At 52.8% G+C, this 13631-nt stretch overlaps 1 protein-coding gene across 4 annotated transcripts in view; it reads right to left on the bottom strand.

The window, feature by feature from the left end:
• Window positions 1-7007, bottom strand: part of TRPM2 (transient receptor potential cation channel subfamily M member 2) — a 51878-nt gene extending 44871 nt beyond the window's left edge. For 2 of the 4 annotated variants that reach the window (XM_070366817.1, XM_070366821.1), the window contains exon 1: window positions 6762-7006. The gene's annotated coding sequence lies outside the window, so the exon portion shown is untranslated. Of the gene's footprint in view, window positions 1-6078; window positions 6295-6761 lie in introns of those variants that run through there. The other 2 variants (XM_070366819.1, XM_070366818.1) reach the window with 2 other exon arrangements.
• Between the last annotated feature and the right edge of the window lie 6624 nt (window positions 7008-13631).

The raw sequence follows: 13631 nt of genomic DNA, 5'->3' as shown, positions 1-13631 counted from the left end.
TGCCATCAGCTGCTCCAAGGGTGTGAAGAGGGGCAGAGGACAGGTCGTGAGGTCTCCCTCCCTCTCCCGCCCCAAAGCCCTTTCTGGCCACATCCCCCTCCCCCATACAAGACAGTCACTGACGGTCACTGACGGTCCTTTCTCTGCCCGTTGTGGAGTCCAGCAGAGGTGGCCCCAAAATGCGCCTCCGAGACACACTGATTATTTTGAATTTAAATTTAAGAAGAACTGACTCGTTGGAAAAGACCCTTATGTTGGGAAAGATTGAAGGCAGGAGGAGAAGGGGATGACAGAGGATGAGACGGTTGGATGGCATCACTGACTCAATGGACATGAGTTTGAGCAAGTTCCGGGAGTTGGTGATGGACAGGGAAGCCTGGCGTGTTGCAGTCCATGGGGTCGCGAAGAGTCAGACACGACTGAGCAACTGAACTGAATGAATTTTAAGGATGAGATGTTAGATAGCATCACTGACTCAATGGACATGAACTTAAGCAAGCTCCAGGAGATGGTGAAAGACAGGGAAGCCTGGCGTGCTGCAGTCTATGGGGTCACAAAGTTGGATACTACTTGGCAACTGAACAACAACAAAAATTCCTTAAGAGACAACCAACGAAAGAGGGCCACTCTTCCCCTCCCTTCCGTCTCCTTGGGAGCAGGGCATAAACCTCTCCTGTGAAAGGTGCACCCCTGCACCCAGAGACAGAAGGGCTCTATCACCAGAGATGCAGGCTCGGGGCCAAGAGGCCTGTGTAAACCAGCCTCGCGACTTCTTCCATTGACTAAAGCCCAAACTCTTTAGATCCTTCACTCGCTGGGGACCCCAAACTTAAGTGTCACTGCCCTGTCAATTCTTCACTAGTGTATGGTTTCTTTTCCTAAATATACTATTTTATACTAAAAGCTGCCTGCTTTGCCCACTTCTTAGGTCCCATGCCTATGGGACCTCCAGGTGCATGAAATTAAATTAGTTTCTTTTTCTCCTGCTGATCAGTCTTGTGTCAGTTTTATTATAGTTCAACCATAAGAACCCAAAACAGGAAGCAGAGGAAGTTTCCCCTCCCAACACTTCTCATCTAGCTTCAACACGTGGTCACCGTGCTCTGGTGGAGGGGGGCTGGGATCTGCCAGGGAGCGAGGCGCCTGCCATCACCTGGCCTCCCTGGCCCACCCTCTTCTGGGCTATTCAGTTCAGTGCTGGGCACTTGGGGTCAGGGCTCAGGCCACCTCTCACCTCTTTGTCCTCACTCCTCCCCCTGGGCAGCTCCTGCCCCCTTGCTTCTGGGCCAGGGTCACTCCCAGACGTGCTCACACCTGCGGAGAGGAAGGGAGCCAAACCTCCCTCCCGTGGAGGCACCGCGACAACTCAGGACATTGTTTCCAGGAGTGGGTGCTGATGCTACAGACACCTACAGACGCCCAGGCAGCTTTGGACCTGAGCAACGTGCAGAGTGGAAGAGTTCAGAGGAGTGCTAGAAAAAGCCTGCATCACCACGGGCACACAGAACGAGTGCGGCGACAGCTCGGGACAGGAGAGTGGTAGGGAGTGCCCCAGCCTCCTTAGAGAAACCTAAGTGGTCACCAGCAGATGCTTGTAGAAAGAGGGGTGGTCAAGGCCATTCTGATGAGTCTCAGATGGAAACAGGGACCATGTTATTGCAAACTGAAGGAAAGGCAATCGTTTTATAAAGAGGTAAAGAGCTTGGTGGACTGCTTCTTTCCTGGTGTTTTGTGGAAGACAGAACTTGTGAGTGATGAAATTTGACTGAGGAAACATGTAGGCAAAGTGTTGAAAGTACAGCAAAGCTTCTCTTGAGTACTTACAGCAAAATGCAAGAAGAGAGAAATGACCTAAAGATGGACTTCTAATCACAAAAGACTCAGAGCTTAGAGAGTTGGGAGATGCTCAGCCTATTGACACAGAAAGGGTTGAGAAAGCTTATTCAGGGAAGAACATAGAGGGTATGGCTGGACTTGCTCGGGATGGAGGTGGGCTGGCCGTTTTCATCCAGCAGGGAGACTAGACAGCATCTCAACAGAGTCAACAGAGGCCGGGACTTGCCTCCGTGACAAGGGAGGATGGGCCCCAAGGCATCTCACGGCTCAGGGGGCAGCCCTCCCAGCACAGGCCCAGAGGGAAAGGGCACACAGGGCAGAATGCTCTCCTGGGGGCCCAGCTGCCCTGCGCCCCTCCCATCTTGGCCTCCTCAGCAGCCCCAGGAGTGGCCTGGTGTGGCACGGGGTGACCCTGCATGATGGCCTGCACTCTGACCAGGGATGTGCACACCCCCAGGGCTGGGGGCAGGAGATTACACATGGTTACTTCCACTCAGAGTTGAAGGATGGAGGTGCCCAAAGCCTGTGGCAGAGGGCAATGTGTGGGGGCGGGGCGGCCCCAGACCGGAAGAGCCCCTGGCCTGAGATTCCAGCCGGGAGGGTGCAGTGGGCTCTGCACAGCAAAGCCTCGGGGCAGGACCATCCCCCAGTGGTCCTCAAGGCTTTGGGCTCACTTAGGACCTGTCACCCTGCCTTCTTTCCCACTTCCCCTTTCAGAATGGGAATGTCCACCCTCTGCCTGGCCTTCCACTCCATTCTGGAAGCACACAGCTTACTGCAACCAAGCAGGACCCTATAAGGGGGACTTCCCAGGGCAGGTGTGTTGCCCACATCCTCTCTTGTACATTTCCTGAGTGGTTTTACACGCATGAAAGCTCCACCTCCACCAAATTGAAGATGTTAATTACTTGATGATCATAAGCATGTAGCCCCCAGACCTACTGGAGCCTGAGGACTGATGATGTTAGCCCCCGAGACCCTGCCCTGTTGCCATCAACCAGTGGGAGATGAGAGAGCCGTGCACGAGCTGATCAGAGAGCCATGCACGAGCTGATCACACACCCTGTGACCACTGCCCCCCTTCCCCAATGGCCTGGATTTTAAAAATGCTTTGCTGAAGGCTTCAGGGGTTCCAGATTTGGGGGGCACAAACTACCCATCTGTCCTTGTTCAGCCCTGCGGTAAACCTTTCTCTGCTCCAATGCTGATGTTTCAGTTCCTTTAGCCTCCCTGTGTGTCCATCGAGCACGTGAACTGGAGCTCAGTGCCACTGACAGTCTGGTTCCCCAGGCTCACGGCTGGAGAGGACTATGCCCCAGGGTGAATCCACCTCAGGTCTCCCCACATCTGATTTAGGGGAGACTTTGGAGTGGATGCTGGAGTGAGTTAAGATTTGGGGGCTGTTGGGATGGAGTGACTGTATTTTGCATGTGGGAAGGACACAATTTTGGGGGGCCAGAATGGGATGGGCTGTGTTCCCCTAAAATTCCTATGGGGCATTTAGGAGGTGGTTGGGTCAGGAGGGTGGAGCCTACATGAATGGGATCAATGCCCTTGTAAAAGAGACCCCCGGGAGCCCCAGGGCCCTTCCTCCACGTGAGAACACAGGAGTCTGCTCCCAAAGTGGGCCCTCACTGACCACACAGTCTTGGACTTCCAGTCTCCAGAACCACCAACCACACAGTCTTGGATGGCCAGCCTCCAGAACTGTGAGAAATAAATGTCTGCTGTTTATGAGCCACCGAACATGGTCTTTGTATAGCAGCCAGGATGCACTGAGGCAAGCAGTGAGCGGCGCTGGCCCTGCAGTCCTCAGGAGCCGCCTGGCACACCCCCCGTGGCAAAGGGGGCTTACTCGAGAGTGGCCTTTACAGGGCCACCTGCTGTCCTAGTCGGCAGCTTGCCAGACCTCACAGTCAGCGTCTCGGGGGAGCAGACCTGCAGGAAATGTTCCAGGTGACAGAAGAGGAAAAGAAGGCTCTGAGAATCTCACAACTGGGCAGCTAATCTGTAAGGGGACCGGGACTCTCCAGGGCTCAGTCCTGCAGCCAGGGTCCCCAACCTCCAAGACCTACTGCCTGATGATCGGCGGTGGAGCTGATGTAATAATAATAGAGACAGAGGGCACAATAAATGTAATGCACTTGAATCATTCCAAAAGCATTCCCCCATCCCGGTCTGTGGGGAAATTATCTTCCACGAAATTGGTCCCTGGAGCCAAGAGGTCGGGGACCACTGTTCTACGGGACAAGTGACAGAAGAAGCAATAAAGGACTTGGTCTCAAGAAACTCAAGTGCGTTTGCCCAGATTCACAGTTTTTGGATTCACACATGCCCATCTCAGCACACTCACTAGAGGCTTGTGCACATCTTCTCAATCCCAGCTGCCAACAGGTCCCTAGGAAACGTGTCAAACACCATTCCTCACACCCACCACTCATCAGACTTTGAAGGGCAAAGCCATGTGTAACCATTCCCATGCCCAGCGCAGGGGGAGTCTGGCCTGACCCTCCCCTTCCTCCCCTCCACCCACACCCTCCACACCACACCCAGACCCCTGCCCAACAGTCTAGGCCCTGGGAGAGTCCAGAAAACCAAGCTGACAATGAACTTACAACCCCCGCATCAAACCTTCTCTGGGGTTCTTTTCCCCAGAATCATACCATCAGTTGCTCTCTTCACATCTCACCTAAAAGCAAATTTGGCCACCCTGTTATATAGCAAAAATTCTCCATGAGCAATTAGCAACCTCAGATATTCAGATGACACCATTCTAATGACAGACATTGAAAAGGAACTAGAGAGCCTCTTGATGAGGGTGAAAGAGGAGAGTGGAAAAGCTGGCTTAAAATTCAACATCCAAAAAGCGAAGAACATGGCAGCCAGTCCCATCACTTCATGGCAAATAGATGGGGAAACAATGGAAACAGTGACAGATTTTATTGTCTCAGGCTCCAAAATCACTGCAGACAGGGACTGCAGCTATGACATTAAATACACTTGTTCCTTGGAAGAAAAGCTATCACAAACCTAGACAGTGTATTAAAAAGCAGAGATACCACTTTGCTGACAAAGTTTGTATGGTCAAAGCTATGATTTTTCTTGTAGTCATGAACAGATGTGAGAGTTGGACCATAAAGAAGGCTGAGTGGGGAAGAATTGATACTTTTGAACTGTGGTGTTGGAGAAGACTCTTGAGAGTCCCTTGGACTGCAAGGAGATGATTGACTGCAGTCATTCCTAAAGGAAGTCAATCCAAAATATTCATTGGAAGGACTGATGCTGAAGCTGAAGCTCCAGTACTTAGGCCACCTGATGCAAAGAGCCACTCATTAGAAAAGACCCTGATGCTAAGAAAGATTGAGGGCAGGAGGAGAAGGGGGCAACAGAGGATGAGATGGTTGGATGACGTCACCAACTCAACAGACATGAGTTTGAGCAAGCTCCGGGAGATGGTGAAGGACAGGGAAGCCTGGCGTGCTGCAGTCCGTGGGGTCACAAAGAGTTGAACATGATTTAGGGACAGAACAGCAACAACAATTAGCACAGGTATGTTGAGAAAACTCTAAAAGGAAATGACTTCCAAGAAGAAAGAGAATCTGACCACTAGGCCTGAATATTGGAGAAGGAAATGGCAACCCACTCCACTATTCTTGCCTGGAGAATCCCAGGGACAGAGGAGCCTAGTGGGCTGCCGTCTATGGGGTCGCACAGAGTCGGACAGGACTGAAGCGACTCAGCAGCAGCAGCAGCAGCAGCAGGCCTGAATATAGTAACAACATGCTGCTGCTGCTGCTGCTGCTGCCAAGTCGCTTCAGTCGTGTCCGACTCTGTGCGACTCCATAGACAGCAGCCCACTAGGCTCCCCCATCCCTGGGATTCTCCAGGCAAGAACACTGGAGTGGGTTGCCATTTCCTTCTCCAATGCATGAAAATGAAAAGTGAAAATGAAGACGCTCAGTCGTATCCGACTCTTAGCGACCCCATGGACTGCAGCCTACCAGGCTCCTCCGTCCATGGGATTTTCCAGGCAAGAGTACTGGAGTGGGGTGCCATCGCCTTCTCCAGTAACAACATGCTCACCTACAAATGTCATCCAGCACAAAACACTAACAAAACGTGAACCTGTGGCCCTAGAGAGGAGTGGGGGGCTGACAGGAGCACAGGGTGGATGTTCCCATGGGGACTCACCCAGACAGGGCTCCTCCTGGTACCCCACCCTCCCCACCCCAGAAGACTCACCGGTAAACAGAACCACGTGCTGGTCTGGGCACACTGGCTGCTGCCCTGTGTGCGCCCCCTCTCCACTTCTCTAACCCTGTAGCTGCTCCCTGAGCTCCTCCTCCAGCATCCTTTGAAATCCTGGCTGTGACAGCACTTCGAAGACTAAAAATAGCCACATGCGGGTGAAGGGCAAAGGAACCGCCAACCACGGAACTGGGCCGGGAGGTCTTGGGGGCGCGGGTCAGAGGAAGAGCCTGAGATGGCCAAGTCCCAGATGCCCCCAAGTCGCGACACGGCGCCTCCGGAGAGACCGCACCCAGCCGTGTCGCAGCGCCTGCGCCCCGCGCCGCAGTCCAGCGGACATCCGCACTCGGCCAGCCGCCTGCCTGTGGCAGCAGTCCCGCACCCCCCGCAGCAGCCCCGCACCCCCGCTGCAGCCCGCACCGCAGCCCGAGCCGCGCCCAGCCCAGCCCTCTGCACTCCGGCGCACTCACACTTTGGAGCTTGCTGCAGCCTTCCACGACCCCCAGCTCCCGCGCCCGCGCCCGGACCCAGCCGCATCCCTTGGCCCACGCACCCCAGCCTGGGCTCCGACCCTTGTGCCGGCCCGACCCTCCCCCTGGATCCTGGGGCATCCTGCCCTTGATACGCGCCGCCGCAGCACCTCGGTTCCCTCCACCCGGGCCGGCGTGCGTACCCACCCGCTGAGAGGCCCGCGCTCTCGCGTCACTCGCGCCGCCGCCTCCGCGGCTGAGCAGGACCGCAGCCCTGGCCCCGCGGGGCCCCCGCAGCGTGTTCCGCGTCACGGCTCCAGAGAGCGCAGTCCGCCCAGTTCCGCACTCCAGACCAGAGCCCAGGAGGAGAGACTAGCCCTTTGGAGCCCGGTCCGCCTCCCCAGATCCCCTCCCAAGAGGCTGGCGCCAAGTGTGAACCCGGAGGAAGTTCTTATCAAGTCCTAACCGCTGGGAGGTGGGGCGCAGGACTGTACTGGGGCTGTGTCGGAGAATGGGGGCCCGGAGACTGGGTGAACCACTTCCCCTACTGGTCTGCAGCTGCCCTGCCCCATCTTCCTAGGGGCCCCGAGCCAGGAGCCCATTCCCTGTAAGGCAGGATCCAAGGCACCAGGAGGAGCTCCACACAGGGTTCACCCCAGCAGGTGCTGCCCCGGACCCACAGGTGCCTCATCTCCACCCTGGCTGCACCTTCCCAGTCCTCCTGACTGGAGCACAGAGAGGACTGAATGCTGACTCCCGAAAAACTGATCGAAGCTTTTCCTACAACCCCAAATTCCCTCACCACAAATCTCTCACCCCACAGCAGCCCTCTGCCCTCTCCTTCCTGGCTGCCACCCCATGTGGCCTCATGACCTAGGGAAGTGAACAGGGTCCCGTGCTCCCTCTGATTGCAGGGCCAGGGGCTGCCAGCTGACCCTCATTTCCTCCTCTGGGTACATGGACGCAGTGTCCAGACTCCTGCCTAGAGCATCCTCCTCTGGAGGGCCTTTCGCCTCCATCTGCCTCTGCCTCTCTGCAAAGCTGCTAGGTGCATTGACCAAAGTGCCCCAGGTGCCCTGGCCAATGGCTGGCCCCTGTCTCACTCGCCCACCACCCAGAGGTTTCGAAGCAGCTTGGGGTAAGTGTCAGAACCCATCAGAGCTCCTTGGACAGCACTAGATCATTTTCTCAAGTACTTTGAAGATGACTGGAGTCTCTCTTCCAAGGTGGTTGGCACCAGCAATGGTGGCTGTTACCCAACAGCTCTCATATGCAGGGCTGCCCACTGCAGGGGCACAGCACCTAGGCATCATGGCTGGTCCACCAGATTGCAACTCTGGTCTGTAGGACTTCACATTGCAGGGGCACAGGCTCCATCTGCCACAGCTGCATCCTCAGAGCAGCAGGAGCTCAGTGAGTGGCCATCACAGGGGTTATCCTGCTACATGGACAGCCACAACCCCTAAGAGGCATCTCAGACCCTAGTCAACAGGCAAAGGAAGCGGAGACCCACCCGTGTCCGCAGCTGCTTCTCAGCAGCTCTGTCCACGCTCTCGCCCAGGGCTCCTTCCCCAATGCCCTCTGGCCCGAGAGTCATCTCACATCTAAAAGCATACTAAAGGGAAGTTAATATTTCATGACACAGCAGTAACTGCAGAGCCGTCGGACAGGCTGGCTTTCATTTTCATGTATCCCAGGGCCTTCGTGGAAATATCACTTAAGGCCGAGTATCTCATGAACCAGGCTTCTGACAAAACATTTGTGCCCACAGGGTCCCCCCTGGGGTGCATTCCCTTCTAGAAAACCACATATTTCACAAGCAGGTCATGCTCCATAATTGCAAAACCAATTATGAAACATCTTTTCCATAAAAATAAAAAGCAGGAACCATAGAGTACAAGATCATTAAGTACTGATCCTGACTGAGGGGTGTTTCAAGTTCAGATAAAGGAAATGCAGAGTAGAGGACTTTGTTCCAGCACAGACATCATGCCAAAAACATAAAGCCCCTTGCTCTGCCAGCCAGAGAAAACCACAGTCACTGAAAAAGTTACTAGCATGGCGCGCTCTTGTGAATAATACATTGAAATAGAGAGGCGAGGCTGTTGGCTCCTTGGAGGAAGAGCTGGGGAGGGTTGGCAGAGGAAGGCGGTGAGAGTCCGGGGGCTGGGAGTCCCAGCCCCTAGACATGGTCTGCCTGTGGTGAGTCTTCATGAGAAGCCTAGAGAGGGCGTACAGACTTTTTTATAGTGGGCCAGATGATAAATCATTAGGTTTTGCACCTCCATTTGAACTACTCTGTCCTTACAGCCAGAGAGCAGCCATTGGCAAAACACAAGCAAGTAGGTCTGACTGTGTGTCAATAAAACTTTACTTATAAGAACAAGCAGAGGGCCTGGCTATGTGCCAATAAAACTTTATCTACAAAAACAGGCAGTGGCTGGATCTGGCCTGTGGGCTGTAGGTTGCTGAACCCTGGTCGAGAGAGAGGATGAAAAGTAGTGGGCCTAATGCTGGGGGACAACATTGTTTTCCTTCATCACTTCATCGATGAGGTCAACAGATGGCCTCCATTCTAGAAACATCTAATCAGAAAAGCCTGCCCAATGAAGTAAGTGGGTGTGGTGTGCTGCCCAGGAGGGTAAAGACTGTGGACACCCTAGTGGCTGAGTGCCATTCCAGAAAGTTCTACCAGATTGCCCAGATTCTGCAGTGACAGTGATGAGAATGGAGGTAGAAATGACCCGGACAGTCAGGACATGGAATAAAATGAATAAACACAGGCCAGTCTTTTCTCTACAAGTCCTTTCTGTGCTTTGCCACAGAGTCCATCTGTCCATCTTGATGGCTTTCTGCACTGGCCAGGGTCACTGTCAGTGGAGGAGGGCAGAAAGGCTCGATCACTCAGCCTGGGCCCCCCACACGCCAAGCACCATGCTAAGTTCCCACAACTGTTTGAAGACTTTGTGATCTAGTGCAGAAGGAAATCTTTTCACCCCCAGTGGATGAGGGAGCGGTGACTTGGGAACCTGCCAGGACTGGCATCAAAGGCACCTGCAGACCCTGCATGTTCATCAGCCAGCCAGCCCACGGGCACTGAAGCCTTGCTACAGGGAGACCATGTCTAGGTGCTGGGTCTCCAGGGAGAAGAGCCCAGGCCCGTAGTCCAGGGGGAGAACAGCATAAAGCACAAGGGACATAATAAACATTGAGGTCAGCAGGGCAGGAACTAGAGGTCACAGGGTTGGTGGGAGGGTAGCTGGGAAGGCCTTTCTCAGCAGGGTGGATAGAGGAAGTGATCCACTTTCTGAGGAAGTGATGGATCAAGCCATAACAATCAATGAAAGGCATCTGGATCCAGGGAAGAGCAGTTGCAAACTGAGGTGAACTCAGTCGTATGTTTGAGGACCATCAGGAAGGGAAGTGTGCCAGGGGAGTGTGGCACAAGATGAGGGGAGGGGGTGGGGGCACATCACGCAGGGCCTTGGGGCCCCTGAAGTGGGTCCCCTAGTCTGATGTGATGTGTGGGACCGATCCTGTGCTGGTGGATCAAACCACAATGAGCCCCAAGACTTTGGTACCAGGTGAGTCCCCACAGGCAGGAAGCAGAGCCAACCCAGAACGTGTCCATCCTGCTGGAGTGCATCACTGCCCAGTCTCTCCGAGGGACGATGCCATGTTCAGCCTCCATCCCAGCCACACCCTGTCTGACCCACAGCCAGCACCAGGCTGGCTGAGGAAAGAGACTGACGGCCATCAATGGGCTGTCTCCCTGCTGTCCAGTGCCTCATCTGTGGTGGGTGCCCAGTGGCCTCACAGCGGGGTATGAGTATCTCCACCTGGCAGCCCACACTACCACCCCTTCCAGACCTCTCTGCCCCTGATTCTCCATCTCTCTCCTTTTGGTCCCCCCACCACCAGAGGGTCAGGCCATCCCTACCTGTCTGTGAGTCCACGCACAATCCAATGTCAGCACACTGCCCTCCACACACAGCAGAGGGACAGGCACTCCACGTGGCGGCCAGGCCCCTGGACCTCTTGCTCACCTACAGGTCTTGCTGGTGTGCCAAGGTGGCAAGGCTGTTTCCTTTCATTGTTTCTACACCTGGTAACCTTGAGACATGAGGGTCGTCACCCCAGACCAAGATGAGGATCTCTCACTACTGGCTGGAAAAGTGGTGGATCCACAGCTCCTTGATCCCTCTCAGTACCATGTGTGCCCATGGCACAGGCAGTGAGCATCTACAGAGCCCACTGAGTTGCTCCTGTGAAATTCAGATGTGGGGGTGCTGATGCATATCTGTCAGTGCCACGAGGAATAAACCGTCCTTTGTCTCTGACCCAGGAGTTGCAGTCTCCTGCTGGCACTCACAAAGGTGTAACAGGCTGACTCACTAGCCTGCTAGAGGGATGAAGGGCTTCCCTGGCAGCTCAGATGGTAAATAATCTGCCTGCAATGCAGGAGACCAGGTTCAATCCCTGGGTTGGGTAGGGACTGGCAACCCAGTCCAGTATTCTTGCCTGGAGAATCCCATGGACAGAGGAGCCTGGGGCAGGTTACAATCCATAGGGTTGCAAAGAGTCTGGACTGAGTGACTAACTCCTTCAGTGGGATCAAACCAAATCCCAGGCCAGTGCCCTGCTCGAAGTGCTGCCTATTGCGGGCATTGGCCTTCATGAGTTCTTTCGGGACCACCAGAGGGAGACATTCTGCAGCTAGCACTGAGCCAGCCATCCTTCACCAGCTGATCAGAGGAGCCCCCGTGTGGCCACACGGGCTAGTAAACCAGGGCAGGTGGCATGTGGGTCTGGGACACCTGTACTCCAGCTGGCCGTGTTCTCTGCCCGAACCCCTCACACCGGTTCTACTCACTTAAGAGAACCCACTGTACAGCAGAACCCAGGCATGGATGAGGGGGTTCTGGCCAAGACTTGACTGATAAACCCTTCACAACACCACAGTTCAGTTCAGTCGCTCAGTTGTGTCCGACTGTTTGCGACCCCATGAATCACAGCACGCCAGGCCTCCCTGTCCATCGCCAACTCCCAGAGTTCACTCAGACTCATACCCATCGAGTCAGTGATGCCATCCAGCCATCTCATCCTCTGTTGTTCCCTTCTCCTCCTGCCCCCAATCCCTCCCAGCATCAGAGTCTTTTCCAATGAGTCAACTCTTCGCATGAGGTGGCCAAAGTACTGCAGTTACAGCTTTAGCATCATTCCTTCCAAAGAAATTCCAGGGCTGATCTCCTTCAGAATGGACTGGTTGGATCTCCTTGCAGTCCAAGGGACTCTCAAGAGTCTTCTCCAACACCACAGTTCAAAAGCATCAATTCTTTGGCGTTCAGCCTTCTTCACAGTGCAACTCTCACATCCATACGTGACCACAGGAAAAACCATAGCCTTGACTAGAGGGACCTTTGTTGGCAAAGTAATGTCTCTGCTTTTGAATATGCTATCTAGGTTGGTCATAACTTTCCTTCCAGGGAGTAAGCGTCTTTTAATTTCATGGCTGCAGTCACCATCTGCGGTGATTTTGGAGCCCAGAAAAATAAAGTCTGACACTGTTTCCACTGTTTCCCCATCTATTTCCCATGAAGTGATGGGACCGGATGCCATGATCTTCATTTTCTGAATGTTGAGCTTTAAGCCAACTTTTTCACTCTCCTCTTTCACCTTCATCAAGAGGCTTTTTAGTTCCTCTTCACTTTCTGCCATAACGATGGTGTCATCTTCATATCTGAAGTTATTGATATTTCTCCCAGCAATCTTGATTCCAGCTTGTGCTTCTTCCAGTCCAACATTTCTCATGATGTACTCTGCATATAAGTTAAATAAGCTGGGTGACAATATACAGCCTTGACGTACTCCTTTTCCTATTTGGAACCAGTCTGTTGTTCCATGTCCAGTTCTAACTTGCTTCCTGACCTGCATACAGATTTCTCAAGAGGCAGGTCAGGTGGTCTGGTATCCCCATCCCTTGAAGAATTTTCCACAGTTTCTTGTGATCCACAGAGTCAAAGGCTTTGGCATAGTCAATAAAGCAGAAATAGATATTTTTCTGGAATTCTCTTGCTTTTTCCATGATCTAGCAGATGTTGGCAATTTGATCTCTGGTTCCTCTGCCTTTTCTAAAACCAGCTTGAACAACTGGAAGTTCAGAGTTCACGTATTGCTGAAGCCTGGCTTGGAGAATTTTGAGCATTACTTTACTAGCACGTGAAATGAGTGCAATTGTGTGGTAATTTGAGCATTCTTTGACATTGCCTTTCTTTGGGATTGGAATGAAAGCTGACCATTTCCAGTCCTGTGGCCACTGCTGAGTTTTCCAAATTTGCTGGCATATTGAGTGCAGCACTTTCACAGCATCATCTTTCAGGATTTGAAATAGCTCAGCTGGAATTCCAACACCTCCACTAGCTTTGTTCGTAGTGATGCTTTCTAAGGCCAACTTGACTTCACATTCCAGGATGTCTGGCTCTAGGTCAGTGATCACACCATCGTGATTATCTGGGTCGTGAAGATCTTTTTTGTACAGTTCTTCTGTGTATGCTTACCACCTCTTCTTAATATCTTCTGCTTTTATTAGGTCCATACCATTTCTGTCCTTTATTGAGCTCATCTTTGCATGAAATGTTCCCTTGGTATCTCTAATTTTCTTGAAGAGATCTCTAGTCTTTCCCATTCTGTTGTTTTCCTCTATTTCTTTGCATTGATCACTGAGGAAGGCTTTCTTATCTCTTCTTGCTATTTTTGGAACTCTGTATTCAGATGCTTATATCTTTCCTTTTCTCCTTTGCTTTTGGCTTCTCTTCTTTTCACAGCTATTTGTAAGGCCTACCCAGACAGCCATTTTGCTTTTTTGCATTTCTTTGCCATGGGGATGGTCTTGATCCCTGTCTCCTGTACAATGTCACGAACTTCATTCCATAGTTCATCAGGCACTCTATCTATCAGATCTAGGCCCTTAAATCTATTTCTCACTTCCACTGTATAATCATAAGGGATTTGATTTAGGTCATACCTGAATGGTCTAGTGGTTTTCCCTACTTTCTTCAATTTAAGTCTGAATTTGGT

This window comes from Bos mutus, unplaced genomic scaffold (genome assembly GCF_027580195.1).
Source record: "Bos mutus isolate GX-2022 unplaced genomic scaffold, NWIPB_WYAK_1.1 CTG214, whole genome shotgun sequence".
Taxonomy (NCBI): Eukaryota; Metazoa; Chordata; class Mammalia; order Artiodactyla; family Bovidae; genus Bos; species Bos mutus.
Note: the sequence above shows the minus strand (reverse complement) of the source record. Positions and strands in the feature narration are given on the sequence as shown.